Below are 7,838 nucleotides of genomic sequence, written 5' to 3' on the forward strand. Positions count from 1 at the left end.
AGAGAGAGAGAAAAAGAACAAATGAACATAGAAACAACAAATATAGATATATATTATACATTTACACACACACACGCATGAAGTTTTATTAATTAAGAACTTGTAGTGGGAGACTAAGATATCAATTGGATATTACCCTTGATCCCTACAACAAAAAATTGATTATTTATTCCTCACTAATAATCCTCCTATTTAATTTTGCAAGTATTAGGGTGGTGCCCTTCCTCCTATTCCTTTTTTAATTTGTTGTGCTATGGCTATCTGCTACGAATTGAAGTTGGAGTCTAGTGGCTATGTAGCCAATTATTATCCTAAAATTATCCATATTGAAGTCTGGTGTATCTAATCGTTTTTAAATGTCTGGTGTATCTAATCATTTTTGAATTTTATCTTTTCTTTTTCTTTTACTAGTAGTAGTTATGTAGTATTAAACGTGTTATCACACACACACACACACACACACACACACACACACACGTGCGCGCGCGTATGCACGCACACATGCATGCATGCACACATGCATGCGCACACACGCACCCACACGCACCCACATGCACATGCACATGCACACGCACACAAATGCAAATGCAAATGCACATGGATGCATACACACAATTCCCCCACACACACATGTCACACACACACATAGCATGTGCTGACACCCCCACTCCCCATACACAAGAATGCAAACACACACATGCATACAAATGCGAACACACACATACATGCATATCCATGTATGCATGTATGTGTGTGTTTGGATTCATGCGGCACACACACATGCATATCCATGTATGCATGTATGTGTGATTACATTCGCACGGCACACACACATGCATATCCATGTATGCATGTATGTGTGTTTGCATTCTTGTGTACGGGGGGTGGGCGTGTCATGAGTACGCGCACTCACACACCCCCTACATGCATGCACATGCATAAGCACACATATGTATGCACATACACACATGCACACACACCAATACATCTCAAGAAGTTCATTTATGTAAATTCTCCCTATCATGTGCATTCAATGCCTATTAAAAAAATCCCTTATTTGTGAATTTTCGATGAATACATCATACTCTTTTTCAATTCAATTTGTGAATAGCCCTTTTGAATGATACCCTTCTATACATAAAAAATGTTTTAAAAAAATGAGAATTAAAAAGCCCCTTTCTTTGAATCCATGTTATAGACTTACATATTTTTGGTGACTATGCCGCCCCCCGCCCACCCCCCCAACACACACACACACATACACACAATGACAACAAGTGCAAGGGACAAGGTTTCATTTCTCTCCCTATACTATAACATGATAGGGCATTGTACATTAGACACATGGCATGCATTTTTTGGTTTGAATGTATAGTAGTATCGTTAGAATATTTTGATGTCACTTTGTATACATATTTTGGTTACAAAAGTACTCGTTATGTAGAAAAGATGGTATGATATGAATAGAACACTATCAAAAAAGTTTTGGATCTTTCATATAAAGCATCAACTTTTGACGAGCTAACATGGTAGCTAAAATCTTATTCTTGTTTATGGTATTGTTGATGATGGACATAAATGTCATCTTGCATAATAACATTGGATTTGGTAAGCAAGGAATGGTTTGCATGATTAAATATCCATATAAGTTTCAGATATTAGAAAAGGGTTTTATTAAGAGATTTGAGAAGAATTTTGGAACCATCCATAAAGGTTCCAGGTAATATAAAACAACATATACATGCTTTGAACATTTGCACCTTCTATGATGCAAAAACAATGCAGCTGTTAAAGAATCAATGTTTGATTGGTAATGGTGCTAAATTTTCTCGAGATCTACACTTTTGTAATATGGACTACTATAAAGGGAGCAAACAAATATTATTGTATATGTAGTCATGCGAATAACAATTCATGAAGCATTATTTTGATCACTTTTTCCACACATTGAACATCCTTTATCAATCAAGATAAGTTATGAGCTCACTCTTACATGTTTTCTTATCAATAGTGACAACTATTCATGTAGTAAACTATAGGTTGTATTTGTTGCCACTACCGAAAATGTGTGTTGGCATCATAGTTAAATAACATGTGTACGTATTGCTTAACCATGCTCATGCCTACTACATATTTGAAATTCCAACAACTTAAACCAGTTACAATCCATACACATGAATCACAATCACTACTATCGAAACCATAAGGGGTGCATATACTACCCCCTAAATTTAGTCTCTAGCCTTCTCTCCTCACTTCATCTTCGTTCCTTGGCCCTTACTCAAACTACCATCTTTTGTCTAGCTTGCCACCAATGTTCTATCTCTACCACCAAGGCATGCAAATGTGTGTGGGTGTACGTGCGTGCATGCGTGAGTGCGTGAGTGTGCGTGCGCGTGCGTGTGCATGTGTGTGTGCGTGTGCGTGTGTGCATGCGCGTGCGTGCAGGGCGGGCATGGGCGCAGGTGCGGGAACGGGTGGGCTCATGGGTGTGTGCGTGTGCGTGCGTGTGTATGCGTGTGTTACCATCAACCTTCAAACTACAATAGTTGCACCTCTTAGCATGTCGCAATGTCTTGGGGTGTTATCACATGAGGCTATGGTGGAGAAAGAGCCACCCACTTTTTGGACCACTCAAGGGGTAGCTATTGATGTCCAACCCAAGAAATAACATAATGAGCATGCAACATCATGCATGATGTGGCTTGTTTATGATCCATGTGGCTTCCATCATAATTTTTTTATGTGAATGGTGGGAATAACACTCTTTGAACTTTAAAGGAGCATGTAACAACCCTTAGTATGAAGCTCATTGAAGCATGAAATGACTAGCTATTTATTCGTTAGAAGGCTATAGCAACACATGAGGTTATCTTGGTGCTTCACACTTGTTCTAGGCTAGTGTTTCACACCATTATAAATATTAAAGAATATCAATACATAAGAAAGATAACATTGAATCAAAGACATAGAGTGTGTGTGCATGTGTGGCAGCTTGTCACACACATACACACACACACACGCGCGCGCGCGCATGCACACGCATGCATGCATGCACACACGCACACACACAAGCACGCACGCACACAAACGCACGCACGTGCACACGCACACATGCACACACACGCACACGCACACGCACACGCACATGCGCACACACAAGCACGCACGCACGCACACGCGCGCGCGCACACACACACACACACACAGGTTTCAGAGGCGCTTGTGCATGTGCCACTAGGCAATCCCCGAAAACCTCTTCTTGTGTAGGACAGTCTTCTAAGTTCTTGATACCACTTCCTATTTTTGAAAGTTCATAACGCATAAGAAAATAAATTGTAGCATGCTCAATGTAGCTATTTATCCACCCTATGATAATGTTCTATCAAAAGAAAAGGTGCCTTTAATATAGCCATTTCTCATTACTTTAATGAAAAAAAAGGGCCTATCTAGAGCTACGTAGAGTAGATAAGAAGGTAGACATAACATGTAGAAGAACTCTGTAGCACCCAACATTCCTTCAATCCACCATACTAAAGCAATCCATAAGAACAATGTCAAATTAGATAATAATATAAAGGCATGGATAAGACAAAACTAAAAGTCATATTCTTAAAGAGGCTTGTATCACTTGATAGGATTTAAAAAGAGACAAGATTACCCTCTATTCAAAAACTTGGCATGTCTAAAGCTAGAAAAAGCAATGATGGATAAAGACATAACATTGCATGTATAAGAATTTAGCCAAATTATGCAATGATAGAAAGATCGATACAAAATAGAAATATCAAGTGGAATTATCCAAAGATGATTGTAATGTGTGACATGTTTCTTTGTGTATATATTCACAAGTGGCCTTTCTTTCTTTTCATCATTACTAGCATTCTTCTCCTTGCAAGGCTTCATTGTGAAAAGTGAATTGGATTACACCGCACTAGGTAAATCTTGAAGTTGTATAGGTGTCACAATGTATCCTTTAATAATTTATAAGAGTGAACTTAGAGAAGTTGGTATGCTTGACCCTTTATTGAGGCCAACAAACACCAAAGTTTCCCTCACATCAAATAATTATTAGGTCTGTTAATCAGTTCAAAAAAGACATCATAGCCAACAACATCACCTTTTAGCATCAATTGTGTCAAACATTCAAGAGTTAGCGTAGGACCATGTGAACTTCTTGAGTACATTTATTTGATGTTGTAACTGCTTTTGTTTGAGTGCATCATATTATGTATGATGGAGAATTGCATAGAAACGCTCTTTGGGTCATGGAAAAAGGCAGATTGTCTTTACATATAACTATCATCATTCGTTAGTATGTGAGAATGATGGGACATTTTATTGATTTGAACCACCATTGATAAATGAAAACTGCTTTCATGAAAGCTCTTGTTGTAAATGATACAAGTGGATCAAGTTGTCACTACAATGTCATCCAAATGTGCAAATTTTTCATTATGATTCAAGTTTCTACTTGTGAACACTAGTTTTTTAGATATAGATATTGGATATTTACCAATTATTTGAAAATGTTAAGTTGTATTATGTTGTATTGTGATACATCTATGTATAAATTCAAGAATAATTTGTTATAATTCGATTGCAATTGTGGAGCACATTACATTTGCCTACAACTATGCCCTTTCCTCTAAATTATGACAACTTTGTATTAAACATAAAAAACTCAAATGGATATAGTAAGCTATTTTGTTTTTCGTGATTGTTTTTTCGTTGAATCAAAGCACCCATTGTATAAACAAAATTTCCTACTCCTTTTTGAAGATAAAAGACTAAACAACATACCAATCCTCGACATTCCAGATTCTTTGGAACGAGAACCATAGGTGATACTGGATAAATCTAGTTAGATGTTTTTCTTGCAGATGATCGAAAGACTCATGATATCTACTATATTTAACATTAATATTTTTTTTAAATATATAACAATCGCTTTTGTGAAGCTTACGGTAAATGAGGGGTATGTTCAAAACAACCAAAAGCCATGGCTCAATTCCTTATCCATCTGGAAATACAAAAGGGTGAGGTACTGAATTTGTAAAGTAAATTTCTATCTATATGAATGAATATTACTTCATGTTTAAGACACTCAAATCAACAAAGAAATCTCTTTCTCCTCATTACTTCTTTAGAATGCCTACAAGGAACATTGAGCCCAATGCAAATGGCTAAGATATCTCCACTTCTACAAATTCATCATATCCAAAATAAGTTGTTATATAATTACAACATTTTACAACACCCTCGCCAATTGGAAATGCCTTTCATGCAATATATGATGTTATAGTCTCTTCGCTCATGTTGACATTGGACATATACACTACTAGAATTCTGGGCCATAGCAACACCATTTTTCATCACTTAAACATCATTCCATCTTGTCACTATGCTTGCCACTTCTGTAAGTCTCTTATGTCATGTTTTTAGTGATGCATCACTTATAGGATGGCATGTGTCTTTTGTATGGCGGTTGCCAATAAATGTAATTTAAGCACTCTAGTGGGCTTTTCTTTTGGGCCTGCAAAACTTCAACATGCTCTTGGTCCTCTATTTTTGCATTCATGTTGTCTCTATCATTTCTTCAAACATCTACACACGAGTATTCTTTCAAGAAGTGGCAATCCCAATATTTTAATTCCAAAGACAACATTACTAAGAATTTTTATGAAGATTTTTGACAAATTTCCAAAATATTTGCACATGAGTATCCTTTCAAGAAGTGGAAAATGTAAGCTATTCTTTATTTGCAAGAGGTAACAGAAGACTTTGTCATTGAATTTATGAATGATTCATATATTATTGTTACCCTTGCAAATAGGGTTACTTTGATGGACAAGGAATTTTCCATGGTAAACATGTTGAGATATTGATTTGACAAGTTTTTGAAGCCCTTGCCCACTACACATGCCAAAGCTTATCAAATCTTGAATGTTTCCCCAAAATTGTCTAAGAAGAGGAAGGAGAGAAAGAGGTGCAAATTGAGGACATCACCCATGAATACAACACAAGGACTATAGCTAAGTAGAGGACTCGCTATAAAGATTATATCACAGGATCACTTGAAAGGCAAGAAGAGTTTTATAGATAGAAATTTAATGAAGTTGCTCCAATCAATTATAAGGGGAAGGGGAAGGTCTATGGTCAAAGGTTGTCAATGTGTCTCCTCTTATAGATAGAAAGAGCTATATCAATGTATCTATCAAGGATAAGTACATGCTTAGAAAGAGTAATATCCAACTATTTGATTCAGTTGTGTTCTATTCCCTTGTGTAAATTACCCTTATCTCTCTCCTAATTTTGGAGCAAAATGTCTCTAGTTGGAAAGGATGATTTCCCTCAATTATGCCATGTATTCATCCATGATTTTCTTTGCAAGGCATATGTTTCTTCCCTCAATCTTGATATTGCAAAAAGTATATTTGTTGTTGATCCACTCTTCTCAATAGACCTCTTTTTAAAGATAGGACATAAAATTTTAGATTTTTTAATCCTGATATGATTGTGTGACAAATTATCATGTTTTTTTCCCCTTATGTTGAAAGGTAACTAGAGCTCAAAGGCTATAATAATTTTTGGCTCTATGTTTGTGGAGGATTTTCTTTCTTTTCGGGGGTATTGAAGCTTAATATATATTGGCATAATTGACAAATAAGTAATATTAGTTGGTTCTCTTTTTGGAATACATGAACAAGCCAAGATATATAGTGTGCTTCCCTTTCTTATTACTCTTATCCCACCTAGTGTAAATATTCTTGTTTGTGACATCAACTTATTGGTTCCATTTCATCTTGCAATGCTAGTAGACATTACAGAAGCTCTTAGAGAGGAGTTATGAAGATATTGCTAATCCTATAAGGTCATTCAAGAGGTGCCACATCAAGGTGATAGTACCAATTGAGGTTGAAGACTTATTACAAATGCTTGCAAGACTATAGATGCAAAGTGTCTAAACTAGAATATGAATGTAAAGCCTCTCTTTTCTTTTCTTTCCTTTCCTTTTTTGAAGGCTTTAGCTTTGTAAAAATATTTTTAATGGATTTCTCTAGTGCAAGGAATGCCATGAAGCATACATATGGTGGATTAGAGAGAGATGTATAGAATCGATCCTGACTAGGACAATTACCCCATAGACCTAAACTCCACTCTTCCATCAAAAGCAGCCACAACCAAACAGGGACCAAATGGAGCCTAGATCCCCTCCAAAAGCAAGCATTAGAAGCAAGGGAAAAACCAAGTTGAGCAATACCAAGTCTACTACCAAAAAGAAGAGCACAATGGCAACTTGAAAGAAAAAGGATCGTCGCCCAAAGATCTCTCCACTAAAGTTCAAGGCATACCCTCTTAAGTCCAATGAGAAAAGGATTCCCCTTGAAGTTCCACACTTTCCTAAAACCAAGGAAACTACTACAAAGAAATCTCTCATCTTTGAGGAAATCTTGGAAGAAGTCTGTGATCTAAACAAGGTGAAAAAGGACACTGAAAGAGCAAAAGAAAATTGAAGTGTAGATGTGTTTCTATACTTTCCTACTTCAATAGAGCACCCATTGTATTATTTTGTACGTTTATCTTGACAACCCACTTAAATGTATATTCAAAAACTATAATAGTTGAGATGTATGCAACCTCTACAAGGCAAAGAGCATTCAACTCTTTTGTCACAATGGTATATACCATTGAACTTGAATTATATTGGGGACTTGTATTAACTTGTCAAAAGCTCCAATACCTTCCAATGTCTAGTTGGGGGCAACTTTAACATCTGTCCTTTCTTCATGTTGAATAACATTTAGTTCAAGTTTGAAAAGCATCTAACAATGAGT

Source organism: Lygodium microphyllum, chromosome 1 (assembly GCF_053477565.2).
Source record: "Lygodium microphyllum isolate KBCC chromosome 1, Lygodium_microphyllum_v1.1.10, whole genome shotgun sequence".
NCBI classification, from domain to species: domain Eukaryota; kingdom Viridiplantae; phylum Streptophyta; class Polypodiopsida; order Schizaeales; family Lygodiaceae; genus Lygodium; species Lygodium microphyllum.